The sequence below is a fragment of the Paramormyrops kingsleyae genome, chromosome 8 (genome assembly GCF_048594095.1).
Source record: "Paramormyrops kingsleyae isolate MSU_618 chromosome 8, PKINGS_0.4, whole genome shotgun sequence".
Classification (NCBI taxonomy): Eukaryota; Metazoa; Chordata; class Actinopteri; order Osteoglossiformes; family Mormyridae; genus Paramormyrops; species Paramormyrops kingsleyae.
This window is the reverse complement of record NC_132804.1, coordinates 15,201,806-15,220,458: the sequence shown is the minus strand read 5'-3', so window position 1 is coordinate 15,220,458 and position 18,653 is coordinate 15,201,806. Positions and strand designations below refer to the sequence as shown.

Sequence of the window (18,653 nt, the reverse complement as noted above, 5' to 3'; positions counted from 1 at the left end):
AGTCACACACACATGCACACACCCACCCAGTCACACACACATGCACACACCCACCCAGTCACACACGCATTGACACAAACATCACTACTCTGTGGTGTCAGATTATAAAAGCATGTTTTCACCAAAACACTGTGCTGGTGATGTCATCGAGAGCCCAGATAAAACACATATCCTTCGGGCAAGGGGGGGTTCAATAATGTGCAGGGCATGTGTGTTTTTCTGATACTACGTTAGAATTATAAACAAGGCCCTTTGGTTTTATGCTAACATTAAAAATGCCAGATTATGTCATATTTATGAAGGCCCAGTTCTTCCAATCATTTTTTCTGTTGGAGTTTCTGGCCTAAAATATTTATATCAAGTCATATCTTCCTCACTTTCCTGCATGTTCAGCTGAGAAGTCTGGCATTCCGTGGCTCTCTTTCTGCATAGCAAAGTGTTCTTCTCATCACTTTGGATTAGGAAGATAGCGTTTTACACACAAACACATGCTACCCTGTTTCCAGGGGTCCATTGATCCCAACTACATTTCAAAAGTTGCAAGAAGGAGACGGTGAGCTTGTGTGATGGCGTCAAACAGGGGAGTAAAACAGGTGAGAATGTAGAAAGAGACACAGGCATGGGAGAAATGGACTGACAGACTACATCACACATACTACCTTTTAAATGGATTCCCAGCCAAAAATGATTTTAAGCTAATTCAGTTTGACATTAGACAATGTCTTGTGTATTGAAAAGCAATTTTGTTACCATGTGCTACTAACATAGAGCATTCACTTTATTTTTTGGAATATGTTACGCTTTGATGTCACCATGAGTCACTTTAATTCCTGTTTGTTTTGAAAGTCCATGCAGAGTGAAATTTATATGTTGTGCAGATCATCAGTAATTTTCTAATCTCATTGTCAGCAAATCTGAGGCATATTCTCGATGTCTATCTGTCCATTTTTAAACTGCGCTTTTATATTAGGATATTTTCATGAATAGGGACCTTCTTCTCTGCAATCTTCGGTTTCCCATGATTCCTCGATGCAATGCGTCGATAATGATGAAATGCTCACTGGGAATAGCAAAAATGTGCCAGCTACCCGCTGCGGCCCTGACACTATGCCAAAGAAATCGCTGATTGAGTAACCAGGAAGCATATGCATTATTTTCTTCATATTTCTAACACAGTATATGTGAGTAACAATGTATGAAGAGAGAATTTGTCTCATGCAATATAATGCAAAACACATTACAATATTAAACTCTACAGAGACAGTCTTTTTGACATCAGGTCAATTTACCTGCATAAAAGAAGGTGAAGGTAAAGAATGGAAGGAATGCTGTTTTAACTCCACCTCCCTGTATGACCTTAGTTTTAATGGGCTGTTAAGCACTTCCTCCTAATGTGACCTCAGCTTTTATGAATCTTTACACACCATGTTCCTCCTTAAAGGCACAAATTGAATGAGTTTTTAAGTACTGCCTCTGTACTTGACCCCTGCATTACTGGTTGTTTATGCGTATAATACTTCATAATGACAATAAACTATGTTACTGGTTTATGTATTTGTTATACTGTACTTTTTATCATAATTTTAGAATGCACTCTTTCTACTTTTCCACACGTACACCTAATACTCCCACAATGTTAGTATAATCATTACTTTGTTTTTAACAATGTAACAACTGCATTGTAATTATTCTGCATTTCAGTCAACAATGATTTTATGCTGCTAGCTTCATCATGCAAATTTTATCAAGACCTCCAAATGAGCAGCTTGTAAATGTGTTACCTGCCTTCAACTGTTTGACTTCAGTATCCATTAGATATTTATTTTAGCTAACCAAGTATTTCACAGGCAGTATAGCAACCTCTTGTCAGTGTCCCAGACCTCGTAATGTTGTTTACTACTCTCCTGCTAACCTGGGGTATGTTCCGCAAAAGCATAGCTGCTAAAAACGCTAGCAACTTACAATATTGGAACCATGCAACAGAAATGGTTCCCACTATGTAAATTGGTAGCGAGAGCATTTGGGAAACGTGATCCTGAATAGGATTTACCTTCTTAGCCTACTAGTAACAAATAGCTGTACGTCGTTGACTGTCAGTTTATTTTTTTCCTTGCCAGATGTACTTATGGAAACTGTGCATTCATGTCCCTCAAGAGATAAAATATATGCTGCAGCTTGTGCAGGTCTGTCGGGCTTGAAAGTGGGCTGGTATATGTTAAGTTTGTGGGTGTAGTTGAGACTGTTACGTAATAGCCTAGAATTTTTGAATCGGCCCATTTTTAACACTTTCTTTTACATTTGCAGGTTTTATATTTGAAAGAAGGAACAACAGTGTTTGAGATTCACAATATGTCAGTTCAATGTACCAAACTCTCCTTATTCTAATTCTTTGCTGCGGTAAAGTCAGTTGTTCATTGCCTGGCAACTTTAACACATTCTTCTCACAGCTGAGGGTGAAATAAAGCTTACGTTAGGCTGAAGTAAGTCTGAATAAAACAACCAACTACAAAACACATGCCCCCTGAGAGATCTATGGCCCCTCGCGGAACTGCAATATGTTCGGTACTCATTAAACACAGACATTTGATCCATCAGTTTATCATTTTGAGAAGATTCTCTGCATCAGAACAAACACATAGTGAACCAAAAATAAAACACGGCACCGATCATGCACTGCAAGCTCTGAAAGTAAGGTTCAAGAAATAATGTCTGGCTTTTTACATAAGTAATGCATGAAAAAAGGTAGATGCATTGATCATTATAAATAAAAGCTCGTGTTAATGAATTATCGTTAAGCCTCAAATTTTAAAAGCAAAGTTTGAAATTGAGGGTATTAAAAAAGCACAAAAAATAAGAAAAAACACAAACCTCTTAAACACCACTCTCTGAGACTCTTAATTTATAAAAACTGCATTCAATTATGCTGCAAGTGAAGAATGTGCATAAATACAGCTGATGCACCTGATTGTGTTGTGCTTAGCGCAGTCCAGTCATGCATCGCAGGCAATGAGCCAGATCCTCACAGGCGAAGAGCACATACCACCCAGTGGGCCATGCTAAGGAGGACTTTGTTGATCAGCCTAACCCATTATGTACAGCAGCCTGCTTCAGTCTCCCCAAACAGCCAAGGCCTCTAAAAAGCCATCCGACGTGGCTCTGGGGCTGGAGGTGCTATTAAAAGCCTGGCAACAGGTTTTGTTGCATTGCCAGGTTTTTACTGAGCCAAAGACTTAAATTCTAGGGAGCCACAAGTGCCTTTGAACACCTTAGTATCTGGGCGATTTCAGATGGCAGGTGCCGGGCCAAGGGAGAACAGACGGCTGAAGTCTCCAGCCTCAGTAAGCTGGGGAAAAATCGCTCACCATCAGCGGGATTTCAGTGGCGGAGTTCCAGGCATGTAGAAGCCTGAAGCCACAGGTGTCTACCGATATATTACACACAGGCAAACTGTCTCCCTCACATACAGACATGCTTATAATGAAACGTTTGGTACGAAGGGGCTAGAAGTGGATGTCTGAAGCCTCGTGGGATCAGGGGCAGGGGGGTGGAGGCAATGAGGCATCTGCAGATGGCTGCAGGTCTCACGGGAGAAGTCTCATGGCCCGCCTACCAGGACAGCCCACCTGCTCCCTAGAGAAGCCAGCAGAGCTCAGCGTAGCACTCTGCACATGCCTCAGACTCCACATCTATTCCTCCACACCACCTCAGACTCCACATCTATCCCTCTGCACACGCCTCAGACTCCACATCTATTCCTCCACACCACCTCAGACTCCACATCTATCCCTCTGCACCCGCCTCAGACTCCACATCTATCCCTCTGCACCCGCCTCAGACTCCACGTCTATCCCTCTGCACACGCCTGACTCCACATCTATCCCTCTGCACATGCCTCAGACTCCACATCTATCCCTCTGCACCCGCCTCAGACTCCACGTCTATCCCTCTGCACCCGCCTCAGACTCCACATCTATCCCTCTGCACCTGCCTCAGACTCCACGTCTATCCCTCTGCATCCGCCTCACACTCCACATCTATCCCTCTGCACCCGCCTCAGACTCCACGTCTATCCCTCTGCACCCGCCTCAGACTCCACATCTATCCCTCCGCACCCGCCTCCTGCAGCCACACAAGGCCACATCTCACACAGCTTTAGGCGTCCAATCATCCTGACTCTCCTGCGACCAGCTTCCTGAACCAAGCAGCCTCTCTTCCTGTGGTCCGTCCCCGGATTAGATGATGCCACCAAGAAATCAAGGCCTGAGCTTAATTGCATCAAAGAAATGTGGCTCAGCCTTTGGCACTGCAGGGGTGCGAGCGCATATGCGCGCACAGATACCAGCAAAGCCACGAGAACAGACAGCAGTGCAAAGATGAGGTCAGAGCACAATATAAGAACAGATACTAGTACAGGCACAAGTACAATTATCTTCATAGCCACTTGTAGAAAGATGAGTAGAGACACCAGTACAGAAATAGTTCTAATGTTCTGTCCTAGGAAATACAAGTATAATGACGTACCTGTATTTTTCTGTATGATGCAAGGTTTTGTTTATTACTCCGGGAAGCATACAAAATAGTTACAGTTCACATATTATTTATGGGAATCTTTTACAATGTAGTCAATTTAGAATTCTATTAAAGAGTTGTTAAGTTGAGGACAAACCAGGACTTTGGTAGAAAGACATTTTTCAGAATTGGTTTTAGGATGGAGGAGGTTCTGAGTAATGAACTTCTCCAATGAAAAAGGCCAAATCGTGACTTTCATTTCAGTCTCTCTCCCCCCCCCCCAAACAGACACACCAACTGTTCCACCAACTCACCGACCCTTGTCTGTTGACTGGATAATTATCTACATTTGATAAACCAAACACAACACTTCTTACCTTTTCATAGATTTGGAAAAAATGGTATGATGGATCCCACACTGATTACACAGCACTGCAGCACTCACACAGCACTGCAGCACTTACACAGCACTGCAGGGCTCACACAGCACTGCAGCACTCACACAGCACTGCAGGGCTCACACTGCTTTAACATCACTGTTGAGTTTAACTGTGCCCAGGATAGATCTCACGTGCTAAAAAAGCTGGTTTCTGAACTAGGCTCTCTGTGGGATACAGGACACCGGAACTTTCTACATAAAAGCATAATTTATGGTAATATAAATGCGACCAGGTTTTATTACCCTGCAACACACACAAGGTCCTAGTAAAAATCCCTGCATTTTATGCTATTTTCCAAACTATTTATGACCATTGAAATAGGGTTGTATCTATGCATATATTTCTTCCAGTTCATCGCATGGGTGCTTGATGATGAGACACGTCTGAATTATTTCATCAATGAACAGAAGGCACATGCACATAAAACAATGCAGGATTATCCGTGGTATGGGCGAAGCTGGGGTTAGTAAAGGGGGAGGCTGTGAAGTCAATGGATGAAGCATGAACTGATGACGGAACCCGCCCCCCAACGAGCGAGCGCCTCTGACAGGGTGTCTCTCCCGTTTAAGGCTGCCGATATCACATCTAGCACCAATACACAGGTCCGTGGGTGTGGATGGGAGAGATTGATGTTCCGCACACCCTGCCAGACTTAGCCATTGTGTTTATCTACAGCTGGCTTGGAAAGTTCCGTTTTGTTCTATTCATGTTCTTTTCATGTTCTCATTGTCCTGCCAAAAGCTTGGTGTGCCATTTCTGACAGCTTAGAAAAAAAAGGCCAAGCACATATTCTGCCTCGTTTAGTTTGTCAGTAAATACTGCTATCAGGATCTCCAGCTTTCGGCTATCTGTCCATTGCTAAACCTGCACAATGTAGACATCTGGAAATGTACCAGCGCTCTATCATAGTGTGATAACTGTGCTCTCTGAGATTATTCCAGAACACAGTTTTACACGATTCTAGGATCATTTAATAACCCTGAGTAGGAGGAACACTTCAGTACATTGTAGATCAAAGACAACAAGCAGGGGACAGAAGACTGTAAGCACGGCAGAGATGAACACTCCAGATTACATGGTTGCACAGAGATATATTACTGGACAAAAACATCCAAATACATAACAATTTATCTCCTGCCTGTAAGATCCTTGACTCGAAGGAAGAAATAGTTACAGTCTAGACTGGTCTGTTGGACTTTTTGCATGGAATTTCTGTTACATTCCTTAACCTGACCATCATGTTCTGAAGTTATTTGTTGCCTTGGTTACAAGTCCTTCATCTATATCTTGGTAGTATGGTTCCTTCATATGGAATCTGGCTGCAGCCTGGGGCTAGGGGGGGGGGACTTAATCCAATGCACAGGGCTAAATTTAGGCATTAACTGTTCTCAGGCTTACCTGATGATCCATCCATGAACCACAGATTTGCCTGCAACAGTGAAAATTCATAATCGTCTATCCAACCTATCTGAGGGTACTACATGCACTGCTGCTAAGAGAGAAACACAAGGTGAATGCAGCACAACACTTCAGACAGAACAATGGTACAGCTTTTATGGTGCAGGAATAGAATAGAACAGAACGAATTCATTGTCATTCACAAAGCTTGCCATCGGGTGAAGAGTCAGATCAGTTTTCCTGATTGAAGGCATTGCTGAAGAGGCCAGCAGTGCGATCATTACTGCGGCAGCTACAGAACATAAAGTCAAAAGTTAAAACATCAAGATTTACTTAATCAACCCGGAACTCAAAGTGATTTGATGCCTATTAAATATAGTAGATACGGTTCAGTTTGCAAGTGTTCTTCGTTATTTTTCTCAGATTATCTCTTTGAACCATCTTAAGTTTTCTGTTTATCTCCATCAGCTCTTATACGGCTCATCAGTGCTTAGATCGTAACGCTAAACGCTGTGTTTTCTGCCATCAGGCCAGCATCAGTAGAATGGGGCGTCACCCCTGACCCTCAAAGCTCCATGCACCAAATGGTAAGTGCCTTCCAAAGCTAAATAGCTCCATCAGGATGAGCTAATAGGGAGTGGGGGGACAGGGGGGACAGCAACATCTGTCAGTTGCTTCTCATGATAAGTCCCAGTATCTTCAGGGATCATTTTGCAATTTTAGTCATGGATCGTTTCCTCTTTTGCACCAATGTTTAGTTACATCAGAAGCAGAGGGAATGTAAGCCACTGATGAGGAGTTGTTGACCCAAATCCAAACAAATCAGTAACAAAAACAAATATGGTTTTTGGACAAATATGGTTAAGACTGAAGTTGATTTCAAACATCACGTCCTTGCAGTGCTGGAGTGCAGCCAAGGTAACATTTCTATCACTCATCAAGACGGCAAGCTCAGCACTTTCACAAGTGTGTGAAATCCTAATGATTGTGACCTCTCCAGACCAACTACGTCTCCACTGATACATAACCATAAAAAATTTACCATCAGCAAGATTTGTGACTCGATTAAACGACAAATTCTGATGGTTCTGAAGATTTAAAATGATGGAATGTGGTTCTGACATTCCAGCTTCATAGCTGATGCCACTTTTAAGAGTAAAGTGAGCAGAAGCAGCAGGCAGGGTGTGGACACCCCAGGGAAGATTCCCATTAGGTGTTCAGTGATCACCTGCACTTAAACCTACACATGCACACAGCCCTCAGAGACCGTGTGTGTGTGTGTGTGTGTGTGTGGTGGGGGGGGGGGGGGGGGGAGGTTATGTATATATTACATTGTGGAGATAAAATGTCTCCACAGGGTGAGAAATAGCTGCGATTTTAATGTTGTGGGGAACATTTTTTGGGAAACTCAATTTTATAAAAAAATATGAAGAATCAAGAAACAAAAATGTCAAAAGTCTTGAAATTTGTTAGGTTATTTATGGTTATGGTTAGGGCTGGGTAGGGGTTAAGGTCATCTTTAGAGTTTTCCCCATGGAAGTGAATGGAGAGGAGAGAGACGTACTGTAAGGGGCATGCACTGATTACAGAGTGTCGCTGCACACAACACACGACAAACCACCTCAGGGATGAGAACCTGAGTGCAGCCATATGGCAGGTGACACCTCAGCACCATATACTAGTCCGAATGGACCAGTGTGAGGTTTTTTTTCCAGTGGCTAGAGCGCTAATCCTGCCACCAACCCCCAAGTTATTCCCTGTAAGTTGGAGGACCTCCTTATAGGGCTGGATGTAGATTAATGTCATACAGGATGAAGCAATTGCAGGTTAAGGGCTTTGCTCAAGGGCCCAATGGCATAGAATCACTCTGGGCATTCATGGGATTTAAACCAGCAACCTTCCAGTTGCTGGTACAGATCCCTAGCCTCAAAGCCACCACTCCATCCCTAAGCGAATAGACAGTCCCCACAAAGATATAATTATAAACTTCTGTGTGTGTATGTGAGCGGGTATACCTTACCTTATGGGGACACAATGTCCCCATAACGTGATGAATACCCTTTTTTCCCTTATGGGAAAACTCAATTTGATAAAAAAGCTGTGAATGCAATTAAAAAACTAAAAGTGCAAACACTCTCATATTTTGCTTGGTTGCTTATGGTTATGGTTAGGGCTGGGTAGGAGTTAAGGTTGTCATAGTTAGCGTTAACATTTTTCCCATAGAAAAGAATGAGCGGTCTCCATAAAGATATGTTTACCCGACGTGTGTGTGTGTGTGTGTGTGTGTGTGTGTAGGATCCTCACAGCCTGATGCATGATTCCAATCAAACAACCTTCTTGTCCATTCTGCTTCTTCCTCTTCGCATACACAATTCTGTGGAATATGAAAATGTCGGTGATGACAGCATGAATCAACCAGACATTAAAAATTGATTTGTTTCCATATTCGATTCTCCTTTTAATTGCTATTTGTAGACGCAGTCAGCAGGAGAAGCTTTTTGAAGCCTGCTGGTGTGGCAAACAGGCCTTTCAGAGGAGTGGACCAGGGCTGGCTTCTCTCTCGACAGATACCTGCTCCTCTTCTCTTTGCCATATGATCTCTAACCAGTAAGCATTCATTCATCTGTGTTTGCCTGCCACTTCAGGGCCTCCCTGCCAGTCCTGCTTAGAGGAGCCCTGTCATCCTCACATCATCTGAAAGTCAATCACTCGCCAACAGTCAGACCCTCCAGATAGTCAGGTGGACAGAAAACACCCAAAAACTTCACATTCTCTGCAGTGCTCTGGTGTCCTTTGAGCTCTGGTTCCATTCAAAAATGTTTCCTCCTTAGTCAAAATGCCATGATACAACACTGTAAAAGTAGCTGCTTCTCCTAACCCTTATAAAAAGCTAATCTTTATGAGATAAGACTGCCTTTTGTCAGCTGTCAGATTAATTTGCAGTGTACCAAGTGATCTACCAAGAGCTGCTACATCACCCGGAGGTAGACATTGGGTCGTAGACTTCTCATTTATGATTGCCATTGCCAATTAACATTATAACCATGCCAGAACCAAGACTGAGCAACAACTCAGTACAACAGTGGGCAGAATGGCTTCTCTGAACACGCACAATTAATTTATGTTGAAGTGGGTCTGGAAACAAATGAAGGTTCAATCCTGTACTGGCTGGTGTACCTTACAAGCTGGCCACTGAGTCAAAATCCCAAAACAAGTCTCATCCATGGAGCTAAATAATAATTTTAAAAAAAGTCTATAAAAAGTCTTGCTGCTTGGCAAATAGTCAGTAACTTATAATCATGCATGCCTCACTATTGTTAATGTGAAACAGCTGGATGAGTCTTTCAAGCAAGGAAACAAACCAGTCAAAGCACAAGAAGAACTGAACTATTCGGCCAAGCACATGAACCTTTCTGTTTTAAAGCAGTTTGTAAACCTGAAGTAGCTCAAAGTGTCCTCCCTGACATGGATTATCTGGTCACTCTATGCCACTGGTACAGAAGAGGTATAAGCATGCCTTGTAAACAGGTACATGATACAGAGCATGTGGAACAGTAAAATGATGCGTCAAAGACAGCTGGGTTAGTGTCCTGTGAGCCGGGTGGGCTTGGGGACATGGAGACCTGAATGACTGAGTAATCAGATGCAGGTTGATCCACTCAGTCATGCCTCCGTGATGGATGGTGTACGTCAACTGTACCAGACCTCTGTTCAGGGCTCATAATTCACAATGGAGTACTGGAATACTGCCCTCTTTCATTACCACTTCCAAAGGGTCCACACTCAAGTTTCTTGAGCTTCTCAACATGCTTTATCCCTCTAGAAAAGCAGCAGATTAGATGACACTGGCTATGACTGGCTAGTAAATCACATGTAGCAGTTTGCAGATGTAGTCTTCAAGGACATTAGACTTCTCATGCCGGTCAAGCCTGCCATGGATGTAGAAAAGCTCCTTTGTTAAGAACCAGGCTCAGACCAAGGCATGTCGTAACTTCAAAATTTGATTCCTGTGAGGCTGGAGAAGGAGCACTGTAAGAGAGCAAAATACACAAGCCTTTTCCATGGCATTTACACAGGGCTGCAAAAGCAGAAAATGCTGGGTCCTCTGGACAATAATCAGATTCATGGAACAGATGGGGTAGAAGATTTAAAAAATCCATCCATCGGGATCCATCAGGAAGGTGAACTGAGCCATATATAAAACCATTGTGGTCATAATTTCTCTCCTCTAATACAAGCAGCAAAGTCAGACACAGGATAAGCAGACTGCAACTGTTAAGCTGCCAGCTATTTCTAGCTATATATTAGGTGATAGAGCAGATTCATGAAGATGTCCTAGTTCATACAGATGCTGTGTGATTGTCGAGCATTTTGTGTAATCTGTGCATGAACTGAAAACACTCAGCAGCTTTGGGGCATAAAGAGAGCTTAGATGAGAAGATGCCTTTAATTATACAACACCTGGTCAAAATGATTTAACAGAATTTAACAAGAACGCAACAGACAGTTCTCAAAGTCGCATGGGGAGGGGAAACCATGAAGATGCAAAAGGGAAGGTAGCAAACATAAACGACATGCTGCCTTTGAATTTCAGCTTCAAAACCATTGTGTGACATCATCAAAGCCATGCATGGGCTTTTCATAGCCACTTCACAGAATGATACAAAGACCATGACTGCTTCAGCACGTCTGGTCGTTTCAAATCAAAGCTTCCAGGAGGCAATTAGCTATAACACCCTGGCCTAATAGAGAAAATGGCTGATGTTTACTTACCTGTGCGTGTTTCTGTGTGTGTGTGTGTGTGTGTGTGTGATTGTGAGTGTGTGGGGGTTTATATTTACCACATTGTGGGGACCCAGTAAAATATGTTACTTTTTAGCTTGTGGATATATTTTTTCAGGTCCCCACAATATAAACCTCAGCTTCATAAAAATCTGTGACTGCAGTCAAAAAACTAAGAATGCCAAAAGTCTTGTATTTTGTTCGGTCATTTATGGTCAAGGTTAGGGCTGGGCGGGGGTTAAGGTTGCTATTGTTGGGATTAGGGTTTTGCTATTTGTCCCCACGAAGATATAAATGCAAATGTGTTTGTGTGTGTGTCTGTGTGTGTATTAGTAATTGCATTGTTCAAGATGTAGGTATTTTTGAGTGTTGTACAGTTTGGAAAGGCCACACAAAAGTGAAACATGAGTCACCTGAGTCCATATATGGGAGAATGCTGTACTCTGGTAACTGGTATGGGTTAGGAAGATAGAAGCTGCTTATGCATACAAGATACCCTCAACAGCTGAACAGGAAACTCATTTGGAACTAAAAGTAATTAATAAAACACTTACCAAAAAAAAAAATAAGATGGATACTTGGTTTGTTCCAGTTGGATTTCATCAAACTTTAATTTCCGTCATAAGGTTAAACCTTCCTGAATCCATACGAAACAATCTAGAACATTCTTTAACACAGCAGGAAGAGAATTGGCATTACTGTGTCCTCCAAACAAAAAAATATTACATATACAGATTACACCTCATTCACACTCTCTCTCGTATTGTCACACAGAGATAAAAAAAAAAGCATTGCTAATTTTATAATTACCTTCAACTATGATCGTGTTAAAAGTGAGGGTGACAGAGAGCTTTTAAATACACACAGATCACACATAACTATGATCCAACAGCACTCCTACAACACTCTTTGCAACAGGTCTCACACTGGAATCATTATTTCTTAATAAAAAATGATATATTTAAGGTATTATGCAATATTTTACATAGGTTAAAAAAATTAAAAAAAATAATAAATGTGGCAGATGTTAGGATATGACAATCACCTGTAAAAGTCACATAGATGCATATCTTATAGTGGTATACTGTAGGAGTATACTGTAGTGAGTATATTGTTTTAAAATACTGGACAAACATATCATTTACTCTACAACAGCCTTTATAAGGCTGATATCTGTGAAAAATCTGGAATACCACTGTGCCTATACTATAGAGTAAGAATGCCCAATGCATACATCACATGAAAGCAAATTAAATTATCTGTAATCTATACTCCAGGCAGCTGTATCGTGAAGCCAGATTTCTTGCTTAGCTGGATAACTTTCTGAATTAAGGCAGTCTGGGCTCAACATTAGTGACTGAAGATAAAGTTCATTTATGTACGCGTCAAAATTCGGGGGGGTCACCATCTCCCAATTGTTGCGCAATACCGATCTTGAGACCCCCTTAAAATTTTGCTTTTGAGGCTTTCATGGGGTCTCATGGGTTAATCGGGGGTGTCGGACCCCCCCGGAGCCCCCTGTATTTCGCACACTGCTGGGGTCCCTTAAATCCAACAAGTTATCCGGCTAAGCGAGAAATCCGACTGATATTGGCCCAGGACAAAACCAACGCTCCATATTTACACAATAGCCAAACAAAACAATTCACACTGTATATTCCACCTGAAATGCTGGACAAGGCAGTGGGACCAATTCATTAGACACCCCTCCAGCATACCAGCCAGCATTTGGATATGGATAAAGACTCATTCAGTAAATTCTCTCACTGTAACTGAGTTTATCCTGCTCCCTCGCTGTTTCTTTTTCTGCCTCAGATAGTCTGGCATTTGGAGGGCAGTGCTGGGGGGGGGGGGGGCTCCTCTTTAAGCACTACGGGATCAATAATTCCTCAGAGGCCTAAATGCTAAAAGGGAATTATTCACTTTACTTGTCATCTGTGGAGAAGGTTAAAGGGGAATAAAGGCAGGCAGCTGTAGTAAGTGATGAGCAAGCAGCTGAAATCGCACACACACACACACACACACACATGTATGACAGTGAGGGAAAGCTTCCACGCCTCAGCAGAGTATGAATTTACCCAGGACACTCCTTCCAGAACACATGCAGAGCACAGTTATAATGAACCGGTTCACTACTGATAACCAGTGCTGCTTCAGCTTCTAGTTAGTGAAAGAAATCAAGTCAACAAGCCATACTTAGAAAACCACCCTGGTCTGTACACAAGTCGACAAAAACTTAATTGGTAAGGGAATGATAGCCAAATAAACAATGATGCCAACTCTATTAAAACTCTCTTAGTGTATTTCTGGCCATATAGAGAGCAATATTGTTGATTTATCTCAGTGATGGATTTTAATTTCGGTTCGCAACTGCATAATAGCAGCAAAAAGCTGACGTGGGGATATTTTTACAGCATCCAGAGTGAAAGTGTTAGCTCTACTGCATTATGGTGGTACTGTCATCTATAACTGAATCTCGTTTAAAGTGACAAGCTTCTCTGGACAAACAACAATTAACATACACCCACACATCATCCAGCACCAACGTCCCAGAGAATCCTACAATCGTGTATAAAGCATTCAGTTATGCCCATTGCATTGAGAGAACCTCGCCATGGACTCTCAGAATTACCAAAAATGAACCTGTACAGCACACATATGCAGAACTGAGCACTAAGCACTATGTTTAGTGATGATTATTCTCAGACAACCTGTCAATGAAACAAAGAAATTATGACTGAGACAATGCTGCACACACTCACAGTTTGTCGCAATACAAACTCTGATAATCTACATGAATACCTGTATAGATTATTATATTAATTGGTAATTATAGCATAACTAAATAAAGCACTTAATGCACACGTCTCCACTGTGAATTTCATAAAGCAAAGTGGTGAGAAAACTCAAATCAAATGGAGAATCAGGTTTATGTAAAAATGTATCCCACGATTTCCCCAGCTGAAGTAGGCCAACCTGCTGTTGTCCATCTCAAACCACATCCCTGGCAACTCAGTGTCTTTCACAGAGCCGATGATCTTCTCAGAAATAAGCTTGGTCAACAGCCTGTCACTAATTTTGGTACCTCGGGGTAAAGGGACAGTGTAATAATCACACAGGTACACAGGTCTATGTTAGACTCACACAGCTGAAATACTATTTGTAATGGTCACACAGATGCCACGTGATGACAATACAGGTGCTAGGTTGACAATGTCATACAGGCACTTATGCTCACCTTGAGATTTACAGGGAACAGCTCTCCAGAAACCGACCGAAATATTCATTGGGAGACTGAAAATACGGCTTTTGACTGCAGCTAAATAAATCAGGCAGGCTCGCCGCCAATTCAAGTGTCCAAGATCGATTTTGCTTGAATACATCTGAGTTCGTATTGAACGCATATCTTAAAAAAAAGCATTTAAAAGCATTTCAAAAACGCAAACCGACTTTGCATTTCGGGGTTAACAGTTTTCTATACCAATGCCATACTTTGACAGGAGTGCGCAGTGTAACTCAAAATTATATACCAATGCACAAAACTGACATATTTTCGCACAGTTCTTTTTTTTTCTATGCAGCGTACAGAGCATGTGTGCATGAACTGCCTTAATTGTGGCGTGTTTTACTGACCGGCAGGTTGCACTTCACCCGCCTCATAAACACTTCTAAAATTGCGGCATTCTGAGTGTCACACTTCGATCCTCTGATTGACGAGGGCAGCACGGCTAACTCAGCGTATTTGTCGCTTCAGCAGATCGGTTCAGAATCAAAGGAGAAATGACATTTCATAACTGTCTGAGAGCCTGGTTATGTCTGATGGTAAAACAGCACTGCGCAAGATGAGCAGCCAAGTACGTGTCCTGTGACTTTCAGTCGGGGTGCTAATCTTACACTTATACTGTATAATGACGAGTTAATAGCGCTTTAGGATGACGCTCATTCGGAATATAGGCTATTTCAAACTCATAGGAACTAAATTGCAAATAGCCTACCATGATCCTTTATAAATCAAAACCAAACAGCAAAATTTCGCGATACATAACGCAGGGGCAATCACTCATCTTATGTATTAAACGTTCCGTATCTTATTGCGACTACGTACGGTAAAACCGCACATAGATTTTCTTGGAAAAGTCATTATCATTATCATTTATTTATTTATTTATTTACCCAAAGTATGCCTACAGATCAAACTTGTGTGGTGAGGTAGGTTTTTATCTTGCCTGTCCCTTCTGATTTATCTCCTTTTATACTTGTTGAGCAGAAAGTTTGATTTAGCCTACAGGGTAAGGTGTTCAAATATAAAGTCAGTTAATAGCCAATGGTGACTATCAATAATCCGGAATATAAACTTGGGTATACTTAAATGTTTCAACGTTTGCAGTGTACTGGTAGCATATCAGTCAGGGCTTCGTGCATATTGATTAATAAGACGCGATACACAAATCAGAAATGACATGTGTCTCCGAAGAGCGAAGCAAAAATAAGAGTATCAACGAAGTCGCTGAACATATAAATCTTTCAGCAGAACTGCAAAATTAATAGGCCTATATACAGAATTAATATATAGATGAAACAAAAAAAATAATATAGATGAAAATATAATTCGTTAGTGTGAAACATTTGCTACGCTTCAAACTGGCAATTAAATTACAAACATTGAACACTTCCAAACGGTAGTTTCTCGTCGTAACTAATATTACTTAAACCGTCATATTTTGACGCTGTACCAAAAACATTCTCCTTCAAATGCATAAGTCTATGTTATGAACTGACTTGAGTTTTTCACGCCAGTGCCAGTTTTTGACGCCTAGCTGAAATAGTTCAAAGACGGTAGAAAATCAGTCAATGAACTAATTTATTATGGACTATGAATCTTATTTTAGAGACAAACTCGTATATTCACTGGAGTGATTAGCAACTTCGTGATTTTCTTGCAGTTTAACCAAGCAAAACTGGTAATTGTCTTAAACACACTAAAATTACGCTCTTTGTTAAAGAAATGCGTGGAAAGCTACACGGTGAATATTATTTTTATAACCAATTAAAATATATCTGCAGCAATCATTACGGTCTGCCTTTCCAAGAGTCGTCCATAGGAGTTATCTGCGACGCGCTGGCTTACCTTAAACAGATTATTCTGGTGTAAATGAACGTTCCACAGTTGTTCTGCTGTCTGATCTTCTCAGATCGTGGTTTGCACCTGAGCGTTCAGATGAACTGGATTCCCCCCGTCTTGACAGGAGTACACTTCTTCCTAAAGAGACGGGGGTAAGTCCCAGCTCTCCTGCTCCATAAGTCTCTACAGCGTTGCTGAAAGCGCAGTACGCAGGAGGGAGGCAGCGCACAAGCGAGCTGACTGCAGGTTGATCTGACAGACATGCTTGAGGTGTGGCCATCCAGTAAAACCCCGCCAGCGTAACATTGCGCTTAATTATCGCAGTATACGGCCGCTGAAAAGCGCATGAAACGAGAAAGACCATTACACTGCTGTTTGAATTATTGTTTAAAGTTACACATCCTAGGGCACAATAAATAATAATGATGATTCAAACAACATTGAGAAATTGGTCAAGTAAAAAAAAAAACCAAAAAGCCTAAAGCTTGATAAGGTTAGGTGGTAGACAATCTTCAATAACGAGGCTAAGGAGTTATGTCGGTTTTTGACATTAAGTTTTGTATTTGCAATTAATGTAGTTTATAGAATCACAGCAAGACTATCTATCTATCTATCTATCTATCTATCTATCTATCTATCTATCTATCTATCTGATCACTAATCTATCTATATATTATATATACATACTATTCATTGAATACATTTAATTGAACCTTATACCCACATTTTTAAAAGAGGTGTCAGAGCATACTTGACATGGTGCACTGATGTGATTGTAAATCCCTTTCAAAATTACTGGTTGGGCAAGGAAGCCCACACCTCACTGAACACTAACCTGCAGACTGGCTCAAAGGGTCTTTTTAACCTCAGTCTTAAATCAAGCACTTAACAGGGGTGTAAAAATCTATATTGTTCTCTGACTTGTGCCTCTCTGGAAGTTAAGTTTGGGATGTCTATCGTCTTGTGAGCCTTTGTGAAAAGCTCACAGTGAAGCCCTTCTGTGTTGTGAAAATAAATGGACCAGTTTTGATGTTACATTTTTTCTACATGTGTTACCTTCATATGACTGGTGAATTTGGGCCAGCTGTTACATAATCATGGCGAATGCAGATAATATCAATGTGTGTACTTTCATAATGCCTAGACTTAGCCAGACATAGAAAGGCATTCCTGTCCCGTACTATTGTTGTTGTCGTTATTAATATTGTTATTATTTGAAAAGTAAGCTTACTGATGAAACCTAAAAAAAAACCCTAAATAAATTAAGCCTTCTGCTGCATTAAAAGAGAGTTTTGTGGAAGGTTAAAAAGAAAAGTGTGACAATGCCGAACAACCTTAGACTGTCTGTCACGAACCCGCTAGGACCAACAGAGGGATATTTGACAGAGCCTTTATTGTACCGAGCTGTAGCAATAGAAACTGCATGGGAGCGGGCAGGATCGTGGTCGTACAGGCAGGGTCGAAAACCAGGAGATCGGGCAGGCCAGGGTCAGGATCCGGATTCGTAGTCGGGGTCGCAGGCAAAGGGTTCGAGAGCCGGGAGGTCTGTCAGATGACACTGACAAGGCACACGGGGAATTCACGAGGAGGAAGAGCGAGGGGAGGTCAGGCAGGAGGGAGGTCGAGATGGGTCGCAGGGAGAGTCGGGCAGGGCAAGCAGGGTGGAACGGAGCTATATGGAAGACAGGGAAAGTCACGCTCAGTATGTATCTATACATCTACAATAACTGGCACCGGGCTGTGATGTTTTCGGGCTTATATCCAACGTGGAGTCCCGGTATTGGTCGGGGCTGCCGCCTCCCATTGCCGGTTCACCGGCGGGGCGTGACACTGTCCAGTTGATCTTGGGTCTTGAGCAATACTCAGGCTGCTCCATGCATGGGAAGTCACGTGACCCCCCCACTGGAAAGCTGATGAAGATAATTGTTCAGCTACCTTCTGCTGGTGGATGGAAGTAAGTACCATGTAAAGAATTGCTTAATAGATCTGTCCATTGAGGTAGCATCTTAGTGTCAGTGATGTGCACTAGGTCATCGTCTACCCCAGTCTCCTCAGCAAAGTCATGCCTGGTGTGTCAGGCGTCCTTACAGTCGTACTTGGGGATGGACATGCACATCAAACATTTCTTGTTTTCATGCCCTTTACAGACTTCTGGGTTTTAAAAAGAACCTATACCCATCCCTTTTCTGGAACCCCTGTGCAGGGTCCAGAGCCTATCCTGGAGGCTACAGGCACGAGGCAGGGAACAACCAATCGCAGGGCACACACTCACACATGCTCATTTATGGTTTGTGGGCAATGTGGTAACTCCAATTAGCCACAGCAGGTTTTTGGACTTGGTGGGTGGGTGGGTGTGTGTGGGGGGGGGGGGGGGGGGGTTCAAAACTTGAGGGAACCCTACA

The 18,653-nt window shown here is 42.1% G+C and overlaps 1 protein-coding gene across 1 annotated transcript in view; it reads right to left on the bottom strand.

Annotated features, from left to right (window-relative positions):
• LOC111839810 (caM kinase-like vesicle-associated protein) overlaps positions 1-16,533 on the bottom strand; it is a 32,482-nt gene extending 15,949 nt beyond the window's left edge. Inside the window, exon 1 of the mRNA XM_023804050.2 lies at positions 16,258-16,533. The gene's annotated coding sequence lies outside the window, so the exon portion shown is untranslated. The remainder of the gene's footprint in view (positions 1-16,257) is intronic.
• Positions 16,534-18,653: the final 2,120 nt, after the last annotated feature.